General features: G+C 37.5%; 1 protein-coding gene across 2 annotated transcripts in view; it reads left to right on the top strand.

Moving 5' to 3' along the window:
- Positions 1-16,601, top strand: part of DDAH1 (dimethylarginine dimethylaminohydrolase 1) — a 134,715-nt gene that overhangs the window by 27,694 nt on the left and 90,420 nt on the right. The window lies entirely within an intron of this gene.

Raw genomic sequence — 16,601 nt, forward strand, 5'->3', positions numbered from 1 at the left:
CATTTTCATCCTATTCTAGAACTTGTTACTCACCTTCCCCACTAGCTTCTCATAAGAAGTTATATTTTGGCCTATCCTTGGCTGCTCAGCAGAGCTCTCTAGATATTATATGTCATACCTCAAAAGCGAAGGACCTTTTGAAAACCTTCTGCCATCATCCCAGTCCTTGTTCTGGTTATTTCACGCTGCCTAACAAATTATTCCAAAACTTAGTGGCTTAAAGCAATGACGGAATTTAATTTGCTCATGAATCTGCAATTTGGGCAGGACTTTGTGGGGATAGCTTGTCGTTGCTTTGCGTGGTGTCAGCTGATTGGGGCTCAAAAAGTAATTATTTACAGTTCTGGCGGTTGGTACCGGAGAGACTCAAATAGCTAGAGAGTGCCACAGCTGAGGCTGCGCAGGCCTCTCTCCCCATCTCTCTGTGGATTTCTTTGTGGTCTGTCCAATGTGCTGGTGTCAGAGCTGCAGGGGTTCCTATATGGTGGCTTAGGAGACCTAAGAGGGTCAGAGAGAGAACAGGAGAGAGAAAGCCAGATGGAAGCTGTATTGACTTTCCTAATCAAGTTTCAAAAATCACGCAATACCACCATTTTTTAATGAGAAGCAGGCCACTAAGGCTGGCCCATAGTCAAGGGAAGGGGAATTAGATTTTACCTTTTCCTGGAGGAATGTCAAAGAATTTGTGAACTTGTTTATCATGGTACCATGAGCCTGTTTTGAGTAGGTCTACCCGTCTCAGCTTCAGGCAATAGGGCTCGCCCTAGGCACTTATGTGCAAGAAGTACAAGCTGTCAGCAGCATCCGTCCCTCCACAGTCGTGGCCTTCACTTCACCTCTTCTCAGAGCCTCTCTTCTCACTAGCGATAGCCCTCTATGGCTGGACAGCTTCCCTGCTCTCCCAGGCCCTGAACTTTCCAGCTTTCCTACTCCACACCCCTCCGCATCTCCATCATAATACTTCTCTAGATCATCAGTTCACCCACAATGACAGTACAGCCCAGAGAGATACTCAGCACCTTTCCCAACACAGGCAGCAGAACCCCAACAGTGTCAGCACCAGCTGGTTCCTGAGCCAGCTCTCCCCAAGTGTTGCCAGTGTTGCCATAACAACTATTTTCCCATCACCACCCATACGTGGTCACTTTCTTGTCATTTCTGCTAATGATATAGCACAGCATTCCCAAGATGTGTCTGCCCAAACCTTTGTTACCCACTTGAATATACTGTACTCTCCTGTTCTCTGGAATACTAATTCCATGTGAATGGCATTAATAGAAGGCATTAGCTCTGGTATGGCAAACACCTGTTTTGATGGCACAGGAAAGAGATGGGTTCACCTTCCTAGGAAGAGTAGTACAGTGGTGGTAAGGACAAAGCAGGATTTTTCTCCTTTGGCTGTCTTGGTGACTTTCATGTGCTCGAAAATAAAATACAGTACTGCATATTTTTAAAAATCTTGCATATTTTCTCCAAGTTTGTGAAAATGCACTTTCTGAAAATAAAATTTAAATACTGAAAGCCTCTTACATCTTTGAGAGGTAATAGGAAACATTATTTTATGTGCTAGTAAAATAAATTATTATGGTTTTATCTGGAATGTCCTCTGTCTTATTTCCCAAATATCATATTTTTATTGTGTTCTTGAAGCTAAAATAATCTGCAGGATTTACAGTAGGAAGGCCAAAGATTCTGTACCTTGTTTCTAATCATCTTATGTATTGCATAGTGGATAAAGGCACCAGCCAAGTACATTTTCTGATTTTAAAATATGGCACTTGATTTGGGGAGTATAGACATGGCCCTTAATTCCTCATTTTGAGTTTACTTCAACATACATGAGCAGTGGAGTCTTATGCTACTTAATCTTACTTCCATAACTAGCTGTCTCCAATCTTTGCTCTCCAGGAGAATGCAGTAACCTGCACCAAGGTTCCTGGTACATTACTACAATGCCAGGTTATGAGGCTAGGTTCACACAGTTGACTATGACAATCACTAATGCCATTTAAGGAGTCTTTACTGTGTGCCAGTGACTTGAGAGTTTTTTCTCAATCCTTGGAGACAGTTGTTAATATTCACAATTTTCATGCAGCAAAACCAGTGCTTCACGAGATTAAGTTATTTGCCCAAGATTGCCCACAAGTACGTGTGAAAACTTGACTGTAAACTGGGCTTTTTTTTTTTTTTTTAAGATTTATTTAGAGAAAGAGATTAAGAGCTAGAGGGAGAAGGAGAAGGTATCTGAAGCAGAGGGGTACCTTGGTAGCTCAGTTGGTTAGACATCTGCCTTTGGCTTGGGTCATGATCCCAGGGTCCTGGGATTGAGTCCCTTGTCAGACTCCTTGCTCAGCAGGGAGTCCGCTTCTCCCTCTGCCTGCTGCTCCCTCTGTTTGTACTTTCTCTCTGTCTTTCTCTGTGTGTGTGTGTGTGTGTGTGTGTCAAATAAATAAATAAAATCTTAAAAAAAATAAAATAAAATCTGAAACAGACTGTGCTGAGTGCAGAGCCTGATGTGGGGCTTGATCTTGTGACTCTGAGATCATGACCTGAGCTGAAACCCAGAGTCAGCTGCAACTGAGCCACCCAGGCCCCTAAACTGGGCTTTGAGACCCTGCAGCTCTTGCTTTTAGCCTAATATTTTACTAAAACTGTTGTTTGCCATTCTTTTATCCTCTTCCATTACCTTATTGAAATTCAGAAAACTCCATGGCCAGAGGATGCTTTTTCTTTCCAGTGGTATGACTGTGAGATAAATCACTTCTCTCATGCACTGCGAAGCTCCAGGTATAGTAAGAAGAGAATCCAGATAGACATCTGAGAGCTTGTAGAGTTTCTGTTTCTGTATGGGTCAAATAAGCCTCATAGGGCTCTGTGACATTGTGTTGCCACATAATGAATCTCTTTTTATAATTGAATTGAACTCATGGGAAGCACTGGTATTGATGGCCAACCCTGAATTAAGACTGTGGAGCAGGAAAAAAAAAAAAAAGGACTGAGGAGCAGGAGGAAGGACCCAGGCTGCCTCCCATTTTTTTGTGTTCAACAGTCTATGTTATGAACAAGCCTGTTGGGGCGGGGGGGCTTGTGTAGAACTCACTGAGATAATGAGCTATGAGAAACAGAAAGAGCAACTCTCATGAAAGGAGTAACACTTAAGCAAGAAATGCCTTTAAAAATTAGAAACCTGGGGACCCCTGGGTGGCTCAGTGGGTTAAAGCCTCTGCCTTCGGCTCAGGTCATGATCCCAGGGTCCTGGGATCGAACCCCCCATCAGGCTCTCTGCTCAGCAGGGAGCCTGCTTCCCCCTCTCTCTCTGCCTGCCTCTCTGCCTACTTGCGATCTCTCTCTCTCTCTCAAATAAATTAATTAAGAAGAAAAAAAAGAAATCTTTAAAAAAAGAAAAAATTAGGAACCTGGAGGGTGAAGGGTACTGCTTCCACCTCACACGAAAGCTACTAAAGAAAGAAAGGAGGGAGCCAAGATTCCCAGATGAGGGAGCCGAGATTCCCAGATGGGTACCCAGATAGAAACACTGAAAATCAGGATTCAAAGCTATCTGCTGATTCTAAAATCAGGGGCAGTGAGATGGATTTGCTCCACAAAAGTTCATGGTAGTTGAGGTTCTGATGACAATTCCCTTTTGAATTTAGCTTGTGTTGTTATCCAGCCAACTTTTACGATAAAGGACTTGCATGAGGTCAGTGTGCTAGACACTACACCATAGTCTGCTGGGACTAAGGGTAGAAAAAAAAATAAACAGACAAATGTAGCAGTGATAAGAATTATGACTGAGAGAAATACTGTCGAAAATAGATGGGTCCACGAAGACTTAAGAGAAGTGGTGACATCTGAGACAAGATGAGCATTTATTTACTTTTTAAGATAATTTTATTAATTCTAGGGGTGTGTGTCTGTGTGGTATATGTTTGTGTGCATTTATCCCAAATAAAACTTTTAAAAGAAAACTTTAAAACTTTAAAAACAGATAAAACTTTTAAAAGAAAACTTCAAATACTTCTGTAGTACTATGTTAAATAAGAGTGAGTGGTGACAGTGAATATCTTTGCTCTGTTCCTGATCTAAGGAAGAAAAGCATACTTTCACACTGCTTTAGCTCTGTCCTACAACTTTTGATATTTTGTATTTTCATCTTTGTTCATTTCAGTGTATTTTTCACCTTCTGCTGAGACTTCCTCTTTGACCCATTGACTGGATGTGTGTCATTTAGTTTCCAGGTGTTTTGAAGATTTTCCTGTTACCTTTCTGTCCTTAGTCTTAGGTTTGATTCCATCTGGTCAGAGAACACACTGTATAGTTTTTTAAGTTTTATAAGGTTTTCTTTATGGCCCACAATATACTAAGTTAAACATGTCTTGTAGATGTTCTCTGGACCCTTGAAAAGAATAGGTATTCTGCCATTGTTGGGTATTCTATCTATAAATGTCGATTAGATGCTGGTGGTTGATGTGGTGTGTTCTTCTGTATCTTCTGTTTTATGTCTAGTACCATCCGTTGCTGAGAGTGGGATTCTGAGTTTCCAACTGTAACTGTTGATTAGTCAATTTCCCTTTTCAGTTCTGTCAGTATTTGTCTCACATGTTTTGCTGCTCTGTGGTTTGTTGCACAGCCATTTAGGATTGCTATGTCTTCTGGATGGACCTTTCCAGCATTTTTGTAATATCTTCCTCTCTCTCTGTCTCTGGTAGTATTCTTTGGTCTGAAGTCTACTTTATCTGACATTAATATAGCTACTCCTATTTTCTTTCGATTAGGTTTTGCATGATATATCTTTTTCCTCCCTTTTCTTTTGAATCTACCTGTACCCTTATGTTTGAAGTGAGTTTTTAGTGGGCAGCATATAGTTGTGTTACATTTTTTAAAAAGATTTTATTTATTTATTAGACAGAGAGAGACACAGCAAGAGAGGGAACACAAGCAAGGGGAGTGGGAGAGGGGAGGCAGGCTTCCCGCAGAGAAGGGAGCCCCATGCGGGGCTTGATCTCAGGATGCTGGGATCATGACCTGAGCCGAAAGGCAGCCACTTAATGATTGAGCCACCGAGGTGCCCCAGTTGTGTTACACTTTTAATTCACTTTGCCTATCTTTGGCTTTTAATTGGTATATTTAGACCACTTGCAATTAATGTAATTATTGTATTTCAGAGCTGTGTCAGCCATTTTATTTATTGTTCTGTTTTTTATTTCTCTGTGCTCTTTTTCCTGCTTTCCTCTGGATTACTCGAATAGTTGTTAGAATTTTTTATTTATGTTTAATGTTTTTTGAGTATATCTCTTTGTATAGTTTTTTTTTCCCCTTTGTATAGCTTTTATAGTGTGTGCTCTAGGTAGTATATGACATATACATAACTTTCCAGAGTTGTTGGTTTTTACATTTTATCACTTTGAGTGAGGTATAGAAACTTTATCTTCCTTTACTTCCTTTTACTTTCCTGCATTTTCCTGCATAATTGTCATAAGTACTTCCTCTGCATACATTTAGAATCACGTCAAATCACAAGTTTTGCTTCAAATGTCAAACATTTTTTAGAAAACTTGAGAAAAGAATGGTATTGCATTTATTCATTTTTTTTTTAATTTTTTATTTTTTTATAAACATATATTTTTATCCCCAGGGGTACAGGTCTGTGAATCACCAGGTTTACACATTTCACAGCACTCACCATAGCACATACCCTCCCCAATGTCCATAATCCCACCCCCTTCTCCCAACCCCCCTCCCCCCAGCAACCCTCAATTTGTTTTGTGAGATTAAGAGTCACTTATGGTTTGTCTCCCTCCCAATCCCATCTTGTTTCATTTATTCTTCTCCTACCCACTTAAGCCCCCATGTTGCATCACCACTTCCTCATATCAGGAGATCATATGATAGTTGTCTTTCTCTGCTTGACTTATTTCGCTAAGCATGATACCCTCTAGTTCCATCCATGTTGTCGCAAATGGCGTTTATTCATTTTTATTATCTGTTGCTCTTTCTTGTTTTCTAATGTTTCAAGATTCCTTCTTTCATTATTTCCCTTTTATTTAGAGAACTTGGTTTAGTTATTCTTTAGGGTAGGTCTGCTGATGACGAATACTTTCAGTTCTCATTCATCTGGGAATGTCTTATTTTCTCTCCATGATTGAGGGACATTTTCATGGATCTAGGATTCTGGACTGATAATTTTTTATTCAGTACTTAAAAACTTGGGCCATTTTGTTCTAACCTCCATTGTTTCTGATTAAAAAAAAAAATCTACTGTCTTTCAAAGTGTTTTCCCTCAAAAAAAAAAAATTGTTTTCCCTCTATGGATAGAGGGAATCTGTCTGTGGTTTTGCTTTGCATGATTTCGGTTACTCACAGTCAACACGGTTCAGAAGCAGATGGTCCTCCTTCTGACATACCGTCAGGATTTCTGGTCAGTAGTAACCTAATGCTGTGTCACCCTACCTGCATCATTCACCTCACTTTATCTCAGCACATAGGCGTTTTACCATGTCATCACAAGAAGAAGAGTAAGCACAGCTTAAGATATTTTGAGAGAGAGGGAAATATTGAGATTTTTGACAGCTAACGACCATATTCACATACCTTTTATTATAGTGTATTGCTATAGTTGTTTTACTATTTATTATTTTACTGTGCTTAGTTTATAATCTAGACTTTATTATAGGTATGCATGTATAGAGAAAAACATCAGATATATAGGGTTCAGTATATCCAAGGTTTCAGGTATCCACTAAGGGTCTTGGAACATATCCCCCATGGATAAAGGGGGCAACTGTATATAGAAATACAATTGATTAATTGCATTTTGCAGTCTTGCATCTTGTATCTGCAACCTTACTAAATTCACTTACTAGGATTTTTTTGTGGACTTTCTATGTACATGATCATGTCATCTGAAAAAAGTTGTACTGTTTTATCATCTAAATGATATGCTTTGCTTTTCCTCCCTGTCTTCCTCCTTTCTTCATTTTCTTTTCTTTTCTTTCCTCCCTCCTTCCCTTCCTCCCTACCTTCTGGTTTTTATGAAAGAACATGGATGATTTTAATGGCATTTTTTATTAAAGAATGGTGTAAAATAAACTTAAAACTTGGCTCAATTTTTTTTAGCTTAAGAATTTAGTACAAGTTTTATGCATAGTATTTACATTCCCAGTTGTTGAATTGATAATACCTATGAAACGTCTTAATAATTCTGCATATTAGCTTTCTCCAGAAAATTCTGATTATGTTTGCTGTCTAAATGCTAGGTGTATATTGTTGCAGTTGTTTAGCATTAAGGACAGGAATCTCTACAAATGTCAACCAAATACCTAATGCATTTTTGAGAGGCCATTGAGTGGAGGTAGATTTCATATGCAGAGTGAAGGAAGAAAACCCTCTCTTATCCCCTCAGCCAAGCTCAAACCCACACTGCTCCTCTGTTAGCACAGGTCCCCTGCAGGTCTTTGATGTTTTACCTCCTAATTGCAACTCTTCTTGGTACCTCAGCCATTCCATGAAAATCACTAAGTGGCACATATTGGAATTAAAAACAAAAACAAAAACAAAATTGAATCCTGTACACACACACACACACACACACACAGCCTGGCAACCTGGCCCTAAACCAATTTTTTTTACACAGATTTGTATCACACCATGTAAGTATCAGTGTCACAGAGTGGATTCTATGGTTTGCAGTCATCTTCTCTGAATCAATAAGTTTAAGCCAAAACTGAATAGGGAATTATAAGGTCTGAAGTATTGTTTGTTTTGCTGGTTTTGGTTTGTGGGAATCAGCCCAAGTCTTGATGAGTTCATGCCCCCAATTTGCTTTCACCACATTGTGCCTTCAAGATGCTAAAATACCAGAATGAAAGTGAAAAATTGTTGGTTTTATTTATGTGGTTGGTTTTCTTTATCTATAAAGCATTATAGATGCCTTAAGTATTAAACATTTGAGTTAACTAATAGAAGGTGGGAGAGGTAAACCAAATCATCAAGTATACTAAAATTCATTTGGATTTGCTTCTGGAGTGCATCATGTGATATTTTCCAGGGAAGATTCACATTTTTAATCATGTTTGCTTTACAATAATATTAAAATAACCACATTTCCTGAATATAATTAAATTGTGCCATTAAGGGATATGGTGTTCTTTTATCATTCCAGTCAGGATAGAATCCACTGGAAATCAAAACTTGCCACGAATAATCCATGCAAAAATAAAATACATTTGACCATATTTAGGAGCCACTGTAATACCAACAGAATTTACATTTCTCTGTGTTGTAGTGTTTCTTAGACATCTCAGAATCCTAGATTTGAGAGGGATATTAGGGAGACTTCTCACTGGTTTAGCATAGATTAGCTGAGAGTCTGCTTTATATCAGGCACTGTGTTAGTCTCTAGGGAAAGGAAGATGGGAGATGGAGGAGAGGTCATGCCCTCAAGGAGCTCCCTGTTTCGTGGTGCTCAGTCTGGCTATCTTGAACCTTTGCTTGATCATCCTGAATAAAACACCGCTTTCTTTGCTGCCCAGGCAAGCAGGAGTAAACAGGCAAGCTGCCGGCTGTTTGTCTTGTCTGGGGTTACTTGTGTTGAGTTTGCTGCAGGAAGCTGGTGGGGAACAGACCATTCCCAATGCCTTCTCAGATATCCGTTCACTGACCTAGCAACAACCTTACCCTTCTTGAACAGTGTTTGTCTCCGAGCAAACCCCTGCCCAGGCAATAATATCCCTCTCCTGAGCTTTGATTCTCAGAAGTCTGGAGAGGCTCATGGATACCTTGAAGAGTCTTGGGTGACACAGACTACTTGGGTTCTAAATATGGGCGGACAACATAGTAATAGTTAGCTGGGACTCAGCTGGTTAACACCTGACTGCCAAGTAGTCTATAACCTTCTCTAACAAATGAGACTGATATATGGGTTGGTGCCAAGAATGTTGTTAGTGTTGGGCCTCGGTACCTTGGATTATACTTCTTTGACTCATGTTCAGATCTCAGTGTTGGGGGAGACATATGACACCTGAAGGAGAGGCTTTCCAACCCCCTCCTTCACCTAGGATATTTGGGAGGACAGTTCATCAGGAAATGCATAAATGTTTATGAGGTGGGAAGGGTGCAAAAAGAGAGAAAAAATACGCTCAAATATCAGTGACCCACCTGTCTTATGACCTTTTATCTCCCTTCCACTTTTTCTCACTCTCACTTCCGTCATGTCCTTAGAGAGAAACAAGATATTTCACCGTGTTTGTTTGTTTGTTTTCCAAGAGCAGTTGACAACAGACATGCAGGCACACCCAGATGACGGATCGTGGAAGGAAATAGATGACTATTCCTGTCTGTCCCTTCAAGTTGGTCCTGCACCGACTGGCAAAACACAGACATTTTACACATGCCATTTCTATATAGAGTTCTCACAGCTATAAAAGTCGTCTTTGAATCCAAGTTATCATATGAACAAATTGGAATGAAAACCCCAAACAAAGTTCCCCAACTGGTTCATTTCTTCTGAACAGGCTCCTTGATTGCTAGAAATCAGAAGCTTCACAGAAAAAATTTCAGAAAATGATCAGATTCTCCAACATGCCATAATACAGAATAACCTCTTCCCTAACTTGCTTCCTGTTGTCTCTTCCACTTTAAAAAACTAAAATACAAAACTACAAGAATGATGAGCTTTTTACACACTACAGACCCGGTAGGGTTTAAATAAGAATCAGAGACCTGTATTCTATTTCATGTGTAGAACATACCTAGCATGTGCTTGTCTCTGGTTAGGTGTGAAATTGGAAACTGGTGCCCACACTAACTAGCTGTGATCCTGAGAAAGTTACTTAACTTCTCCGAGCCTTATTTGCCTTAGCTGTAAGATAAAGAACTTGCACTATCATCCATAATCTAATAGAAAGTTTAGAAGTTTTAGCCTGAGTAGATGTACAAAGAAAATGTAATGCTCTTCACACCTTGGAGATATCAGGTAACTTATTGATAGCCAGTATTGACTTAGGAGACGCTGTCTGAATAAACCAGTAGCTAGTTACTAACTTATAAGTGTTTAGTATTTGGGGTCTCAGGGGTTTGGGAGATTGCTTAACAGTGGCTATGCAATTGCTTTAGCAATAAATTGACATTTAATTCAATAAACATGTATTCAGGGCCTTTTGATTACATGGACTTATTCCAGGAGCTGCATAGTGATATCTTTAATTGGCATAGCACTTGATAGTTTATGAAGCTTTTTGGCATATGAGTTGTCTCACTTGATTTTTATACCAACACTGTGGAGCAGAGAAGGCATGTATGTATTATCACCATTTTACAGATGTGGAAATTGAGGCTCATTGATATCACATAGATTCCTAATTTCAATTTATTATTCCTGGGTTCTAAGGAAACAAGGGATAAAAAACAAATACAAAAGGAAAACTCCTTATGAAAGATAAGTATCCTATGATGATGATGATGATGATGACTGATGGCAGTTAACATTTAATGAGCTCTTGCTGTGTGCCAGACACTAAGTGTTATATATGTAGTAACTAATCTAATTCCCACAACAGTCCTATGATGGAGGTACTGAAATTATTCCTACTAGTGGTAAATATAATGTAAATTCTACTAGAGCAGGATTTCTCTTAATCTGTTTTGTTCACTGGTATATCCGCAGCAGTTAGAATACTGCCTAACACGAAATGGACACTCCATAAATATTTTTTGAATGAATGGAAGTTTCTGAATGTTTTGAATGAAGGAATCTCTTTTTTTGCAGTAGAGAAACTGAGCTTGAGATAATTGGGTAATTATTCTGGACTCAGATCACTCAGGTAAAACAACATGAATGCAAGATTTGAATTTAGCTTTATCCAGAGTTTTTTTTTTTTAAGACCACAAGCTATCCTTGTATTGAAACAATCCACCAACTATACTAAGTGTATGTGCTTTGGTTGGGGGGTAAGGGGTACAGTGGTTAGACTTGGAAAATCCTAATTTTTCTTATCCTTGGATTTAGATTCTTGCAAAAGAAACATTTAATTGATGTAAAACCCTAGATTTGATATGTAACTTACATATTTATTGATGGTGATTGTGCTTGGGAAATAGTAGTCTAACTGAGTGTTCTGATACTTCTACTTAAAAATGCATTCTCTAATTAAATGTGTGATTTTTTTGTTTGTGTTGGCTGAGATACTCATTACAAACTAGGAAAATCTAGTTCTGGTTTATCCACCAAATAAATACAAATGTCTGAGAGATGGTGTGACTAACCTAGAAGCTTGAAGTGGGAGGTGGGGGCTAGGACGGAGGGCAGGATCACAAATTCAGGTTAGTCAGAATAAAATACTTAGGAAAAACTGAATTGTTAGAAGGTTTGCCAGCTTGCAAAGATGAACCAATGAAAATCTAGAAAGAAAAATAATGCATCTTATCTTTGAAAAGTACAAATTTAAAGCATATAATCCCATTGTGAGATTTTGGCTTCACGGTGAAAGAATTGCAGTGTGAAATGTAATGCCTAACTTCACCTAGTAGTTAATGTGACTTGACAGCTCACCTGGAAATGAACTGTAAAGAAATGCTTAATTTAAAAATTATAGTGTATGATCTCTATAATTGAATATTAAAAGCTTTTTAGCAGAGCATAAGTAAATGCTTCAGTTAAAAAAAAAAATATGCTCTTTCCTTACAAATAACCTGTGACAATAGAATGGCTGTGATCATTTTCATTATTGTTTGTATAACTAATGCAGTTCTTACCTCTTTCTTGAGTTTTTATACTTGCTTCTTGTTTTACATTGATAAACTAGAAATGGAAGCCAAAGAAAGATTTCTCTTTATTTTGCAATTTTTTCTAATTATAAAACTAATTCGTATTCATTGGAGAAAATTTGGAAAATCAAAAAAATTTAAATCCTTTAATATCAGAGTTTAGAAATTTCTCTTAGGTGGTATTTATGTCTATGTTAAGTCCTTTAGGAACTAAAAAAAATGGTATTTTCTAACTATACACCCATGTGAACTAAAAAGGAGAGAGATAATGCTACTCATTTTTATATTTGAGAAAAAGGAGATGCTGGCTAAGGACAGAAAGAAAAATGGACTTTTAAAAAATTATGCTCATTAGACTATATCTGCATCTGTAAAGATCTTCTTTTCTTTTTTCTTTTTTTTTTTAATTTATATATTTGACAGAGAGAGAGAGAGATCACAAGTAGGCAGAGAGGCAGGCAGAGAGAGAGAGGGAGCAGGCTGCCCGCCAAGCAGAGAGCCCGATGTGGGGCTCAATCCCAGGACCCTGAAATCATGACCTGAGCTGAAGGCAGAGGCTTAACCCACTGAACCACCCAGGTGCCCTAAAGATCTTCTTTTCTATACTTATATCTGTCCTGTGTGTTGACAGATATCATATGTGTGGAAAATAGCAGTTTACATCATCCGTATTGTATTCTCATTAGTCTCATAGTCTTTTCCATCTTGATCTCAGTGCAATTATTAACCTTGAAAAACAAAATAAAAGCTCCAGGTCCAGTTAGTTTAATTGGTGAATTCTACTCAACATTTAAGGGAAAAATGACACCAATTCTCCATAATCTCTTCCAGAAAATGGAAGCAGAGGAGACACTTTATGAGGCCATTATTACCTTAACACCAAAACCAGGTAAAGCTGTTACAAGAAGGGAACTCTACAAGACAGTATCTCTCATGAACATAGATAAAAAATTCTTAATAAAATATTTGGGAGAAGGGGGTGGGATTATGGACATTGGGGAGGGTATGTGCTTTGGTGAGTGCTGTGAAGTGTGTAAACCTGGTGGTTCACAGACCTGTACCCCTGGGGATAAAAATATATGTTTATAAAAAATAAAAAATTAATTAAAAAAATTAACAAATTGAATTCAACAATGTAGAAAAAGAATTATACATCATGATCAAGTGGCATATATTTCAGGTATACAGGGTTGATTCAGCATTTGAAAATCATTCAGTATAACCCACCACACGCACAAGTTAAAGAAGGAAAACTATATAGTCCTATCAATATACGCAGAAAATGCATTTAACAAAATCCGACCCTCATTCATAATAAAAACTCTGAACAAAAACTAGGAATAGAGAGGAACTTCCTCAACTTAATAAAGAAAGTCTGCAAAACAGAACAAATTCTACTGTTAACACATACTTAATGGTAACACTCTTTTCCTCTAAGGTCAGGAATAGGGCAAAGATGTTCTCTCTCATCACTGCTATTCATCATTGTACCAAAAGTCCTGTTAGCGCAATAAGTCAAGAAGAGGAGATAAAAAATATACAGATTCAGAAGGAAGAAATAACACTGTTTTTATTTGCAGATGATGTAATTATAATTATCTATATAGGAAAGTCCCAAAGAATTGACTGCAAAAAAAATTAAAACTCCTGGTACTAAAAAAAGTATAGCAAAATTTTGGTCATAATGTTAAAGCACAGAAGTTAATTGCTTGCCCAAATACCAGTAATGACAATTTGAATTTGAAATTTAAAAATAATAATAATAGTAAAAAAAAAAAGGAAGGAAGATACACATACTTATAAATCTAACAAAATATGTACAGATCTGTATGTGCAGAAACTACATGAAATAAATTAATGAAGACCTAAATGAGAGATTCCATGTTCATGGATTAGAAGGCTCAATATTGTTAAGATACTAATTATTCTCTATTTGCCCTAAGTATTTGATGCATTCCCAATCAAAATCCTAGCAAACTGTTTTATAGGTTATCAACAAACTGTAAAGAATGAGTGGAAAGGCAAGAAACCTAGAATAACCAACAGAATATTGAATAAGAAGAAACAAAGTTGGAGGACTCACAATACCTATTTCCAGACTTATTATAAAGCTATAGTAATCAGTACAGGATGGTATTCATGAAAGAATAGACACATAGATCAATAGAACTGAGTAGAAAGCCTAGAAATAGACCCACACAAATGTGGTCAACTGATCTTTGCAAAAGAGTAAAAGTCATTTGTCTTAATTTGTCTTCATGGGTCATGACAAAATACCATAGATTAGGTGGCTTAAACAGCAGACATGTATTTTCTTACAGTTCTGGAATTTTAAATCTGAGACCAAGATGCCAACTTGTTTCAATTCTGGTGAGGGCTCTCTTTCTGGCTTGCACATGGCTCACTGTGCTCACATGGCTTTTCATCGGAGTGCTTGTGAGGAAAGAAAGAGTGCAAGTTTTCTTGTATCTCTTCTCATAAGGGCGCTAATCCCATCCTCAAGGCCCTAACCCCCGATAATCTCATTTAAACCTAAGTATCTTTCAAAAACCCCATTTCCAGACACTACCACATTGGGGGTAAGAGTTTCAATATATGAATTTTGGGGAGATGCGATTCAGAACATAGTACTATTCAATGGAGAAAGGATAATTTTTTCCATAAAGATTATGGGAAAAATTGGATGTCCACAAACAAACAAACAAACAAAACCCAACAAAACAACAACAAAAAAGAACCTAGACATAGGCCTTGTATTTTTCATAGATATTAACTCAAGATATAAAATGTAAAACTGTAAAACTTCTTGAAGAAAATAAAGAAAATATAAGTGGCGACAAGTTTTTAAATACAACACCACAAGCATGATTCGTGAAAGAAAAATGTGATAAATACATTTTATTAAAATTAAACACTTCTGCTTTATGAGGGAAACTATTAAGAAAATGAAAGATAAGCCACAGATGGGAGAAAATATTTGCAAAACATATCTGATAAAGAACTTGTGTCCAAAATACACAAAAAACTCTTAAAACTCAACAATAAGAAAGCAAACAACCCAGCTAAAAAGTGGGCAAAAGGTCCTCACCAAAGAAGAGTACAGATGGCAAATAAACATATGAAAAGATGTTCAATATAATTTGTCATTAGGAATTACAAATTAAAATGAGATATCACTACCTTCCTATTAAAATGGCTGATGTCCAAACAACTGACAATACCAGTTGCTGCCAAGGATACAGAACAACAGAAGCATTTATGTAATGCTAAGAGTGTAAAACAGCACAGGTACTTTCGCAGTTTCTTTCAAAGCTAACCATAATTTACCATATGATTCAGCAGTCATGTTCCTACGCATTTACCCAACTGACTTGAAAACTTTTATGTCCACACAAAACCCTGCATGTATAAGTTCATAGCAGCTTTATTCATACTCATCCCAAAGTGAAAGCAACCAATTTGTCCTTATTAGGACCCTTATATGATGGATTTGTATAAAGGAATATAAGTCCACGTTAAGAAGACATGAGCTATCAAGCCATAAAAAGACTTGGATGAATCTTCAGGATATATTGATTAATGAAAGAAGCCATTCTGAAAGGGCTACATAATTCTACTGTATGATTTCAATTATATGAAATTCTGGAAAAGGTAAAGCCATAACAGAGCCAAGGGTTCAAGGAGAGAGGGGGATTTTGTAGGGCAGTGAAACCGGTCTGTATGACATTGTAATTATGGACACATACACTATGCATTTGTCAAAACTCTTAGAACGTTGCAACACAAAAAGTAAACGTTAATATTTGCAGGCTTTTAAAAAATCGTTAAGGAAATTGGGAGTCCCAAGATGGAAAACAGAACATGATTTTAAAAAAGTTATTATAAGGTATGAAACAATGTCACTGAGGAGGGTGGGTGGGAGAACTGTAGTGGACAATATTGTTTTCCTTGGAGACATGGGTTAACAATTCTGATATTTCTGTACTGTAATTGAGCAATTAAGTAAATGTATGACAGATGGTAGAAGCTGGGTTTCTTGTTGTTGGAATGAGTTTACTGGTAAGCAAGAAAAGCTGGAATGATCCCTGTGGCAGTAGATTAGAGTGGAGATGTCAGTTTGAATTCATGTTTAAATTAATAGAAATACAGATGGTTGCACATAGAAAGATTTATAGATATGTGTGTGTACAGGGGTTAATATATGCAAATATATTTTTTGCTCCTCAGCAAAAGGGCTAGGAAATAACATCCCAGCAGTAACAAGCATACTTAGTGCCCAAATCTTGGTTTCTTAAGTTGTTCTCCAATAAAAGGAACCAAGACTCCTTGGAGAAAGATTTTTAGCAGTAGATCAGGAAATATACAAGACGAATCTGGAGTGTCTCTTAGTGCCAGAAAGTAAGGGATTACTTTTAAAAATGCACATGATGATAGAGTATGTCTAAGGGACATAGAAGGCAGTTGAAAGAGCTCCCAGTGGCTAAAGATGGAACAATTTGAGCAATGAAGTAAATAAAGCACTATGGGATTATAACCCAACGTATAAAATAAATATCCTTGAGCCCATACTGAAATAAATAAATGATTGAATAAATACTTGTGGAAGAAAAGACAAATCTCCCAGGCAGAAGAATTCCAAATAATTTATGTAGTTGTTCTGTCCTCAAGGAGATAGAGCAAAACTCCCCATACCTTAAGTGTGACTGCCCGAACTGACTTTCTTCCAAAGTTACAATCTGCAGCTGGGGAGCAAAAAGTAACTTTAACAGGGGAGAGGCCTGAAAAACACTGTGTGAGCCAGGTGATGGAGGTCAGTACCAACAGTGATGAGTCATGTT

This window comes from Mustela erminea, chromosome 10 (genome assembly GCF_009829155.1).
Source record: "Mustela erminea isolate mMusErm1 chromosome 10, mMusErm1.Pri, whole genome shotgun sequence".
NCBI classification, from domain to species: domain Eukaryota; kingdom Metazoa; phylum Chordata; class Mammalia; order Carnivora; family Mustelidae; genus Mustela; species Mustela erminea.